The sequence below is a fragment of the Corvus brachyrhynchos genome, unplaced genomic scaffold, assembly GCF_000691975.1.
Source record: "Corvus brachyrhynchos isolate BGI_N302 unplaced genomic scaffold, ASM69197v1 scaffold139, whole genome shotgun sequence".
NCBI classification, from domain to species: domain Eukaryota; kingdom Metazoa; phylum Chordata; class Aves; order Passeriformes; family Corvidae; genus Corvus; species Corvus brachyrhynchos.
In genome coordinates this window covers 2,186,187-2,197,626 of record NW_008246062.1, presented here as the reverse complement: position 1 = coordinate 2,197,626, position 11,440 = coordinate 2,186,187, and the positions used below count along the sequence as shown (strand labels likewise).

General features: G+C 40.6%; 1 protein-coding gene across 9 annotated transcripts in view; it reads left to right on the top strand.

Moving 5' to 3' along the window:
- Positions 1-9,308, top strand: part of CELF4 (CUGBP, Elav-like family member 4) — a 616,716-nt gene extending 607,408 nt beyond the window's left edge. For 6 of the 9 annotated variants that reach the window (XM_017746620.1, XM_017746615.1, XM_017746616.1 and 3 more), the window contains one exon: positions 6,962-9,308. The gene's annotated coding sequence lies outside the window, so the exon portion shown is untranslated. Of the gene's footprint in view, positions 1-5,026; positions 5,115-6,961 lie in introns of all 9 variants that reach the window. The other 3 variants (XR_001865975.1, XR_001865974.1, XM_017746614.1) reach the window with 3 other exon arrangements.
- Positions 9,309-11,440: the final 2,132 nt, after the last annotated feature.

Below are 11,440 nucleotides of genomic sequence, written 5' to 3'. Positions count from 1 at the left end.
GTGTGGGTTGGTATTGGGGTACAGTGAAGAGGAGGACTGAGGCATAAGGAAAGCAGAGCCATCCAGCATTGAAGGCAAAAACAGAGAGGGAAATTGCTATAGAAACAGTACAAAAGGCAGGGGAGAAAAACATTGGCTGGAATTTTAATAATATTGATCAGCTTCAGAGGCAATAGCTGTGAAGATCTATCACCAGCAGCAAAAACATGTCCAGTTCCTTCCAGTAGGTGTGCATGGCCACAGGCTCCAGCAGACAGAAGGACAGGATTCTGACTGCAGTTTTGGGTACAAAGGCACACATGTGTGTGTAAATGGAGATTATTATATATTGTATAAAGGTGAAGAAGTCAGTATATGCCACGATCAGAGGCTTCCGTGTGAGCACAGGATGCTGTCACTTTGCTGCTGGAAGAAGTGACAGCCTTTGAGTTTCTTCAGGGGGAGGTTTCTTACCTCCAAGACAAGAAAAGAGGGACAGAGATGATCAGTGGAGACTTAACTAATAAGGACTCAGGGGAGAGACATGGTAGAAACGATGTGGAACTGGAGGCAGTAGATTTCTGCAGGGGAAGAACTCAACCTGGTAGCCCACCACGATGGTGGCAGAGTTGGGACAAATTTGTGGTCCTGTGAAGGCACAGAGCAAGCTTGTACCTGCTTCTGGCTGCCTTTGCAGCTTAGGAGATATACAGTGACTGCTGCTGTGGCACTCACCAGATAGTCAGGGACTGTTAGGCTTATGCAGCAACTTGCACACCCCTCTCAGGTCACCTACCTGCTTTAAGGGTATCATGGAATCATAGTATAGACTAGGCTGTAAAAAACCTCTAAAAGTATTGAATTCAATCATTAACCCAGCACTGACAAGTCCACCACTAAACTGTGGTTCTAAGCACCACAGCTACACCTTTTCTAACATCTTCAGGAATGGTGACACCACAAGGCAGCCAATTCCAGTGCCCAACAAGCCTTTCAGTGAAGAAGTTTTTCCTAATATCCAATCTAAACCACCCCTATTGCAACCCAAGGCTGTTTTCTCTTGCTTTGTCACTGGTTACCTGGGGGAAGAGACTGACCCCCACCGGTCTGCAACCTCCTTTCAGAGGGAGAGTGATAAGGTCTCCCCCTCAGCCTCCTACTGTGCTGAGCCCAGGGGAACACCACTACTGACCAGCCCCAGCTGGATGTCATTCCATTCACTCACACTCTTTGGGCCCAAGCATCATCCAGATCTTTACCCAGACAACAGTGCACCCATCCAAGCCACAAGCAGTCAGTTTCTTCTGGAAAATGCTGTGGGAAATGCTGTCAAAGGCTTTACTGAAGTCCACATAGACACATTCCCAGCATTTCCCTCATCAACTAAACAGATCACCTTGTCACAGAAGGGGATCATGTTGGTCAAGCAGGACCTGTCTTTCACGAACTCATGCTGACTGGACCTGATCCCCTGGTTGTCCTGCATGTGCTGCAGGATGGCACTGAGGATGATCTGCTTCATGAGCTTCCCCAGCACTGAGGTCAGGCTGACAGATGTGTAGCTCTCTAGATCCTCCTTCCAGCCCTTCTTGTGGATGGGCATCACACTGGCTAACCTACATCAACTGGCACTTCTCTGGTTAACAGGACTGCTGATAAGCAACAGAGTTGCTTAGTGAGGGCCTCTGCCAGTTCCCTTAGCACCCAGTACCACACTCGTGGGCAGTGAGTGCCTCCCACAGTGCGGAGCTTATCCTCACAGTCCAGCCAGGAACTGCTGTTAAAAGCTTTACTGCAACAGAGGTGTTTGTAGCATTAGGACTACGGTGCTGACAGCACAGGTTGCAAGGACATGACTAGATTTATGTTTGTCTAACCGTGGCTTTAACCGAGATTCATTTTCCCTGATGGTATAGACCTACACTGTAACTATCCCCTTCACAGCAAGTCAGTCAGGGTCCTCATTATAACCACGAGAGAGATACTGGGTCCTTTTGGCCATGACTCACAGTCTTATCTGAAACAGTTCCTAAGCAGGAGTGATTTGGGACCTACAGTCCCTGTGTGTCTCTACTAATACTGTCCTAGAGTGATCTGTTCAGATGAAGATGTCTTGAATCCCATCATTAGGACTTCATGCCCTTATCTCTCTCCAGTGTTCATGGAGAACAGTCCCAGGCTGTTAGGGACTTAGGTGCTTCCAAGAAGAAGTTGGGCGTTTACCAGATTTATTTGTCTATGGTTTGTTCAGTGGAGCAAGATCTTGGACATGTCCCTTGAGACTATCAAAGGATCTTCTCCTGTCCACTAACAAGGTAGCTGCTGCAGACCCCCGCTTTTCATCTGGTGCTTGAAACACAGACCCAAGTTATGCAGACAGGATGACCACATGTAACTCTTGTGTGAAAGAATATTTTCAGGTGGCTTTTTTCTTTTTTTTTCTGTTTCTTTAGCCTCAGCAAGTCCTAATCCTTCATCTGTACATATCAATGTTTGTGTGTGTGTGTGTGTGTGTGTGTGTGTGCGTGCACGCATGTGTTTCATCTGCAGTGTCTGAGGGTGTCTGTGGAGGACAGGCAGAGGGATGGTAGTACCACCTCCAAAGCAGTGGTCACTGACACACCAGCCCGGTCCTTCCCACTCTGCACATTAAATCTTTTCCTCAGTAAAATTACAGCAAAGGACCTCTCCCCAGCAGCTCCTCAGCACAGTTGCCTGGATCTAGCATCCATGTGTAAACCCACTGCCCACTAAGCTGCACTCCTGACCCTGCAGCGGGTGCTATCCCACACTACAACCCCAGAGAGGAGACATGTTGTTGCTACTCCCCAGGAACAGAGCAGGATATTGTTTGCTCCACCAGATCTCTCCCATTCCTGTTGCTGCCTTCATCCATCCATTGAATCAAAGCTTGTTAACCCTTCCTTTTCCTACTGGCACAGCTGAGGTAAGGAAAGAGACAGGTCTTGCTGTGATGGTGCTGACAGCTCTCCTTCCTTTCCCAGCTGCTTGTTTTTCCTGTGTTATGACATGGCCAGAAAGCCCAGAGGGGTAAGAGGGATGCCAGAGATCTTTTCCTCTTCTGGAAGCTGTATAGCTGACACTATTTGCTCTTGGGTACCTAGGGACACAAATGACAACAATTCTATCCTGGGCCATCTTCAAAAGGACAGTTTTCCCCATCTGGGCTTGTGAAATAACTGTAGACACAGATCTTGCATCTGCCTTGGGGGTACCAGGCAGATGCAAGGTTTGTCTATGTCAAACCCCAGGAAGCTCAGGTTGACACTTTCAGATCACCAAAGGGCAAGACTTTGGGGCCAGGCCATCAAGAAGGAGTCAGCTTCAACCAAAACAGCAGCCAACACTGGGAAGTGTGTAGCTGAAGCCAGAGCTCAGATGAGGGGTTTAGTTCAGCATCATCTCTTGTCAGCTGAGCATAGCTGCTGTAGCCAAGAAAGCATGTTTCAGTTCACAGAAACAGTAAAGAAACCCAAGAAAAAAAAAAAAAAATCTGGGAAAATTTTTTTGTTTAGCCAGTGTGCATGACTTCAGGATAAGAACTGCCAACAATATTCTTGTGACACCCCGACAGGAGGTGAAATTTCATTCGTGTGCAGTGACTTTTCAGAAATAGGCTGCGAGGAGAGATATGAGCCCTGCCAAGGGACAGAAAGGCAATACCTGAGGAACAGGGTGCATAGCTGCTGACTGAGACAAGTGTATTGTTCTGTGCAGTGATTTTTGGTGTACTGAGGCAAAACTCCGTGGCCCAGTAAAGGGACATTTTCCTTCATAGGAAAGGAACAGGGTGTTTCTACAGATTGTAGCAACCAGCCCCTGGCAGGTTTTATTCCTTTTCCTTTTTCTTTGTCCTTTGCTTTTTCCTTTCCTTTCTCCTTTTGTTTTTTCTTTTTTTTTCTTTCATTTCTGCTTTATCTCCTTCTCTTCTTTCTCTTCTCTTCTCTTCTCTTCTCTTCTCTTCTCTTCTCTTCTCTTCTCTCTTCTCTTCTCTTCTCTTCTCTTCTCTTCTCTTCTCTTCTCTCCTCTCCTCTTCCTCTTCTTCTCCTCTCCTCTCCTTTTCTCTTCTCTTTCTCTTATTCCTTTTGTTTTCCATTAACTTTTCAATTCAGGCCAGAGCTAAATTCCAAAGGAGTAAATGTCCTTCTTTTAATGACGCTGATTTAGGGACCATTGTATCATCCGAGTCCTCCTACAAGTCTGCTTCCCACACCATACCAGCATTGCTGTTTCAGAGCCCGCCGTCCTGTGAACTGCTAAATGGACATGCAGCAACCAGCAGTAGCTGCTTTCCTTTTTGTTTTTCTTTTTTGTTGTTGTTGTTTTGGTTTGGTTTTTTATTTATTTATTTATTTATTCTCAGTAGCCACAGCAGCTCTTGGCCTATTACTCCCCCACAATTTTAAACTTGTGATGTAAACCAAATCCGAGCGGTACCTGCTCCGGAGTCCATCCAAGGCAATGGAGAGGCTCCCAGAGGACTCTGACCAGCCATCCAGTGAAGCCCAGGTGGCTGGGGGTGGTGTGGGGAAGGCCGGTGCTAACGAAAGCATTCTGGTTGGCAGTGAATGTGTTTATTTTCCAGACTCCGCAAACCGATCTGTGTCTGCGCTCATCCATTCAGTGCATGCTCTCCTCAACAGCCACTGCATCACGCTCTGTTCCTGTTCGCTGTTGACCGTGTGTCCACATTTAAGTGTGTGTTTTATGTGTGTGTCTCTGGCTAGGCCTCCTCCATCCTTTTTTTTTTTTTTTTCATTCTTCCTTATTTTCTTTTCTTCTTTTCCTTTCTTTTTTTCTGTTCAGTTAGTTTGTTTTGCTCTCATTCTTGTTTCGTTTTCTATAGTTTAATGGCAAGTATTTTCATTAGAATTTTTTGATTGATGCTGTGTTTGTAACTTTTTTTTTAATTATTATTTTTATATATATCTTCTTTCCCCACCTTTCCCCTTTTCCACACTATATATAAATATATATATATAAAAAATCTTTTCTTCTTTTGTCATTCAATCAAATTCCAACCAAGAGCCAGTCAAATCCACCACAGTCTCGCGCTGAGCTAGGAAAAAAGTTCTCGTAATGACATGAAAGTGGAGAATACAGTTCCCCAGGCCGTAAGTTCAAATCAACTCGAAGTTGAAAGTGTGACATGATGGCGTCATGTAACAAGCTAAGAATTGGTTGCATGACATGCCGTCAAGTTTCGTGCAGGTGCCGTGATTGAAGCATTTTTCTTGGATGTTGTATCAGTTGATGATTGGCCAGTCATGATCACATGTGCCTTTTTTGACTTTGTGCTGCCACAATTTTTTGCTGTGCTCATTTTCGTTTCGTTTTTGGTGCTTGCAGTGGTTTCTTTATTTGTCGTTTGATTTCTCGTCAGCGTTTTATGCTTCTTTAGATGTCACATAGAAGGAAAAAAAAAAGATGGATTCCTAATTCTTTAGAAAAAAAATGGGATTGTTATAACTACAGATAATTTGGAAAAAAATATAGAGAGAAAAATGTGTGGTTAATTTTTTGCACTGAAAATCTTGTGATTATTTTTTTTTTCCGGAGAATTGGGGCCTTTTTCAATTGACACCTTTTTTTTTCCCCTTAGGATATTTCAAATCACTTTCTAAAAATTAAAAAAAAAAAAAAAAAAAAACAAACCGGAAAAACCAAATCAAAACTAAAAAGACTAATGATAGTAATGGTAGTTTTCAAACTATAGTAATCAAAAAAAGCAACCCCAAGAAAAGCCTCATTGTATTTCTTTTCAAGAATTCCTAATTCTAAGGTGCCGTATTACAGCAACTCCAGCAAAAATTAATTGCTTAGAGGGAGGGAGGCATTGAGTGGGAAAAAAACCCATCCAGATCAAAAAGCAAAATGCATCTTTTTGTTTACAACTGAAAAAGGGTCCTTGACGAGTGTTTTTTATTTTTTTATTATATTATTATTTTTGTTATTGTAATTGTTTAGACTGCTGTGTACGGTTTGCTGTTTGTTGAACCAACAGTGTGAAAACCTGCCAGCATGGATTGATATTCCGCATGACACTTTTCCACCAGAGTGGACCTTTTGCAGTTTCTAAGTTTCTTGATGTAATAAATCACCGAGTGTATAAGAAGAACCTGCTTGCTAGAAGGAGATAAGAGCTAATCCTTAATGATTAAGCATCCTACTTAAATGTCAAGCCTAGTCGGATCATGATTATTTTTTTTAATTTTTTTTTTTTATTTAAGAAATGTTTGCTTTATTTTTTTAATTTTTTTCAAAAAAAAAGTTTATTCTAACAGTCTTTTTTATTTTACCTCCTATAAATTGCCTGTTCAAAGTCTTACTTTCTGACATTCACAAAGGAGTAGATGTTATTGGCAGCTACGTCTCCACAGAAAGCTCATACACTGTCAGAGATGGCACCCCATTAAAATACAGAACTACCCTTTTCTGATGCCTTTCACCCTACAAAAGCCTGCCAAGCAAGATTGTGATCTGGCGTTGTAAAGCGGCACCTAAAAATAATTAAAATGCCGCTGTCTTCACATACGTAGTGATACAGATTTACATAGACACGCCCTAATATTATTTTGATTTATTATTATTACTAATAGGAACAATTGTGTTTTTCTTTATCATGATCGTGACTACCTTGCTTACTTTGGGTTTGATCCGGTTCCCACTGAAGTCAAGGGGAATCCTTCTGTTGATGTTAAGTGGGAGCAGAATCAGAGCCAAGGCCTTCAAAAGCAAAACACCAAAGCAGAAGCCCCATCCTGTCCCAATTGAAGGGAGAAGAAAACATCCATTACTTTCAACAGGAGCAGGATTGGGCCAAAAAGAAAAAGCTTGATTTTAATTTCATTTTCATTTTTAGGTCTTTTTTTCCCCCCTGTCTCAAATATTCCCCCCACACCTTCCCTACTTCCCCCTCCCCTTTTTGATTTAATTTGCAATGATCTTCTTCATTTTTTAGGGCAGCAGCTGAATGGGCCACATTTAGAAAAAAAAAAAAGTATATATATATTAAAAAAAAAAGTGAACTGTTGGATTACACCTTTGACATATCAGCAAATATCAGTCAAGCTGAAGACTTCAGACCTATTCTCTCTTTGATTGTTTAGACTGTAACATTTCTTCAAGAAAAGTATCACATCTGCTGACTTCGAAGGACATGCGCTTGAAAACAAACAAACACATAAAGTAAAATCAGAGCAGGAGGAAGATCAACCGGGATTTCTGAAGAGACACTGATATCACCACAGCGGCTTTTCTTCAAACAGGAGATGCAAACCTGGATACTGGCAAAGGAGTGCCTGTTTGCCACCAAGGATGCAGTTACCATGCGAGACCCATGGTAACAGCCACTGAGCATCTTTATCTGTCATTCCTTAGCTATATAGGGACCAAAGGACAAAACTTTTTACCGCAGACTTGTAGCTGTATGTAAAATATGGAAGTTCTTTCCTTTTCTCTGAGCTGTTCCTAAAACAGTTTTTGAGAGCGATTATATGAAATATGTAAAACCTAAAAAAAAATATAAAAAAAAAAAAAAAAAAAAAAAACCCAAAAAAAAAAAAAACAAAAAAACAAAAAAAAAAGCCACAAAAAAAAAACAAAAAAAAAGCCACAAAAAAATAACAAATGCTTAAATGCTTTTAAAATGGCAAGATAATGCTTCTTTGATACTTTGGGAGGTTCTTTGGTTATACATTAATTAGAGTCTATGAAGCTTTCATATGGTTTTCTGTATACTACGCAAGGATTGCGTTGTTAAAGGCAGGTAAGATGGATATCTATGAAAAGCAAAAAAAAAGTAAATAAATAAATACATAATTAAGTACATAAAAAGGCATAGAAAAGAGAAAGGAAAGATGGTTGATATTAAATGGAAAACAAAAAGGTTTGTAAATGCTTCTAACTCTCCCCATTTAAAATCCTAATAGTTGTACAGAATTTAAAAAAAGAAAGTTTAAAATACCTATATAATAGAAAAAATTAGACAACATAAAAATAAAAAAAAACAAAAAAGCAAAAAAAAAATAATACTACATAGAAGTTAGCGTTAATGCTAAAAACAAAGATGTTGTAGAACTGTAATTTTTGTAGAGTTTAGATTGAGCATAAATTCCTACTCTCTGCCAATTGCTGTTGGATGCTGTTATTTATGTAGGAGAAAAAGGAGAAAAATGGCTATTTTGGCAGCTTTTTTAACTGCAAGCATTCCAGCTATTAAAAAATAAACAAGACAAGACTCAATTCTGTAGACAATGCAAATGGGAAAAAAACAGCTGTCTTTTTATCAGACGTTAGTTCTAACTTGAACAACAAAACACAGCTAAACGCTTCATGTCTTCATGATCTGCTGTCCGCAAAAATCCCATCATCCTATGCTTCAGTAGCTTCCACATTTGCTCTAGAAACCTTCAGGGCAAGGGATTAGCCTAGTACCTTAATCTTAAAAAAAAAAAAAAAAAAAAAAAAAAAAACTAAAAAAAACTTTAAAAACCTAAAAAAAAAAAAACCATAAAAAGTAAACTAAAGAAACAATCTCTTTGAAGAATTTCTGAAACTGTTTACAAGGAATTTTGAAAAACAGGGGGATGTTTAAAAAAAAAAGATGCTGGCTCTGTTTTCTGTAAATAAATTTGCATATTTTGTAGGACTTTTAATTGTAATGATAGAGAAAAAACAAGGAAAACTATTTAATGAAAGCACGATATTTATCTTTGGTAAATGACTTTAGAGCAGTTAAAAATAAGACATTGCTTTAAAAAATCTGACTCAGAAAAAACAATGAATTATTTAAGAACACATATATTTTAAAGTATATCATATTTATTATAATTTATTTTCACAGTCTTAAAACTTGATTTACATCATTCTCACACTTGTTTGCATCGATTGAGCAGTGTGATAATTGTTTTTGATTATTTATTTGGTTATACTTCTGTTATATTTCAGTTTATGCTCTTGCTTGTTTTTCTCAGTATTTTTTAATCTCAATCTCGAACATTTTTTCTTTATTCTTTTTCCTTTTTCTTTTTTTTTCCTTTTTTTTTTTTTCTAGTGTTAATTTTGATTACATACTGGGCCTGACCGTGCAGTCCTTACTCTTCCAAAACTCTCATGGGGATATAACGAGCATTTTGCCAGAGTAAGGACTGAAGCAAACTGAGCCCACAGCTAGGAAGTACAGATGTGTAACGCAGCTGCAGTTCCATACAACTGCTCTTTCACTCTCAATTCCCTAAAACTCCTTGTAATCTTCTGTAATTATTGAATGACGCTTTCCAGCTTAGCCCTAAATAAAGCACAGTTTATTAAAAAAAAAAAAAAAAAAATTGCTGTGTTCTTTACTTCTTGATGGCTTTCCTTAATGTGTTTGCTTTGAGAACAAAATGAATCCATTTCGACTCTTTCATTAATATACATTGTTTGAGTATCAGAACAAATCCCTTTGTTATATAAAACGTATCTCATTGGATTGAATTAATGACACTGTTTCATTTAATGTCTGCTTGATATTCCAGTGTGGTTTACCTTAAACCTAGTAGGTAAGAAGATCAAATAATGGTACATACAAATTAGTGTCATTGTAGCTCCCATTTGAAGCCTGTTGTTTGATTTCACGCTCATGGTTTTTTCATGCTGATAACTATAGAGGCCAAAGCTCGGGACATTGCTCCTTTTGCTGCTTTGGGAAAACCCTGTGAAATTCAGCAGTCTCCAGAGATGAGGCTCAATTTCTTCCTGAGCATCCCTCACATCTTGTCTTTAGAATGGTTATTTTTCTTTCCCCTGAAATGGCTGTACCAGATCAGCTGAGCTGAGGCTAGGGCTGAGATCAGGAGCCTTTGCATTTTCTCCCTGATTCTTGCAGCCACATCTGCATTTGGACACGTTGCACAGGCTAAATCCACCTCTTAAATGAGTCTAATGTGTTTGTCCATAATTTGAACTCCACAGATGGAAGGAGCTCTATTAGTAGAAACTCCTATTATTAATACTATGAGTTAGTTAAGTCTGTTCGGGGCAGTAGAAAGAAATGAAATATAAACAAGATGATGAATACAATGAGTATTGTATTCATCAATGAACATGGTCAGTATTTGCTTTTCTTCCAAATGTAAAGGCAAATACAGAAGGGCACACGTACCAAACCCATCCCTGCTTTTCAGCAAAGATGTTCTGCAGAGGACAGAGTAGGCTAAAAATGTGGGAGCTTGTCTCAGATATCTCTGAGAGAGAAAATGAGGACTAGATCTCCAGCAAGAAGAGGTTTCTATTCCAAAGGTTATTCAGCATCCCATCCTGAGCTGCAGGGATGAACAGACAAAAAGCACAACCTCTCACCTTGGCCAGGCTGAGAATTAAGTGTGGGGGAGGGCTGATGAAAATCACTACTTGAAGGAGGAAAACACCACAACAAACAGGGAAGACTCAATTTCCCAAAGTGGAATAGCAAAGGGAGAACTAAAACGTGCTGCCTGATTGTCTCCCCACTTCCCAGGCCACCTTCCCCACCCTCCCCTGTGACCTTCAATCTCCCCAGAGCTCCTCCCTATCCTCCTCGAGGTAGATGCTCTGTCTCTGTGGTGTGAGTCACATCCTGATGTATCTGCAAGAACACATCCATTTCATCCAAGCAGGATGGGCTGCACCCCTGGGGCATCCAGCTGGGAACACTTCTGGCCAATGAGATACAGCTGGGGGCTGTTGACTGATGATTGTGAGACAAGATTTGTCTTGTTTCAGGTACCCTGCAATACACAGCAAATAAAATATCCAGTGTTGGAGGGCAACCAGCTCCCAAGGGGAGACCAGAAAACACTGTTAAAGATGACTCTATGGCTTAGATCAATACCCCTAAAAATGTTTCACTTTACAGAAACGCCTTTGGGGTAACTGGATTGGGGAATCTGGATGTGAGGATAAGCAGGGACAACCAGTGACAAAAGAGAGACTATGCCTAGTCCTGACCTTTCTCCCATTACATCCCCATGCATTACACTGCGAGCTCAAAAAGTGGTCAAATCTCTGAGTTCAGCCCCCAGTGAACAGAGAGGCCCCACAAGGGGCCTCCGTTTACACTGGAGGTTCATTTACACTGGTGTGCTGGGGAAAAAAAGCACTGCTGTCACCACACTGCTGGCTAAACCAAGGGATGGATACTTGCCATACTCAGCTCTCTTGTTGTGGTAGAGGCACAGACTAGAACAGAATGGGCTGAAGCACAAACGTAGACATGAATTTATGGCTGGTTAAAACACCCTTCTCCAAGGTGTACAGACACGTCAGCCCTGATTTAAGTGCTGGTATCAGAGAGACTCCATGCTTCTCTCCAGAAGAAGTTCATCCATTTCCACTGCAGGTGCTGCAAAGCAAAACAAATTGCAGCACAAGCCTGCTCAGCATGGGGCTGTGTTGCTGGGGCAGGCAATTAACCAAGGAA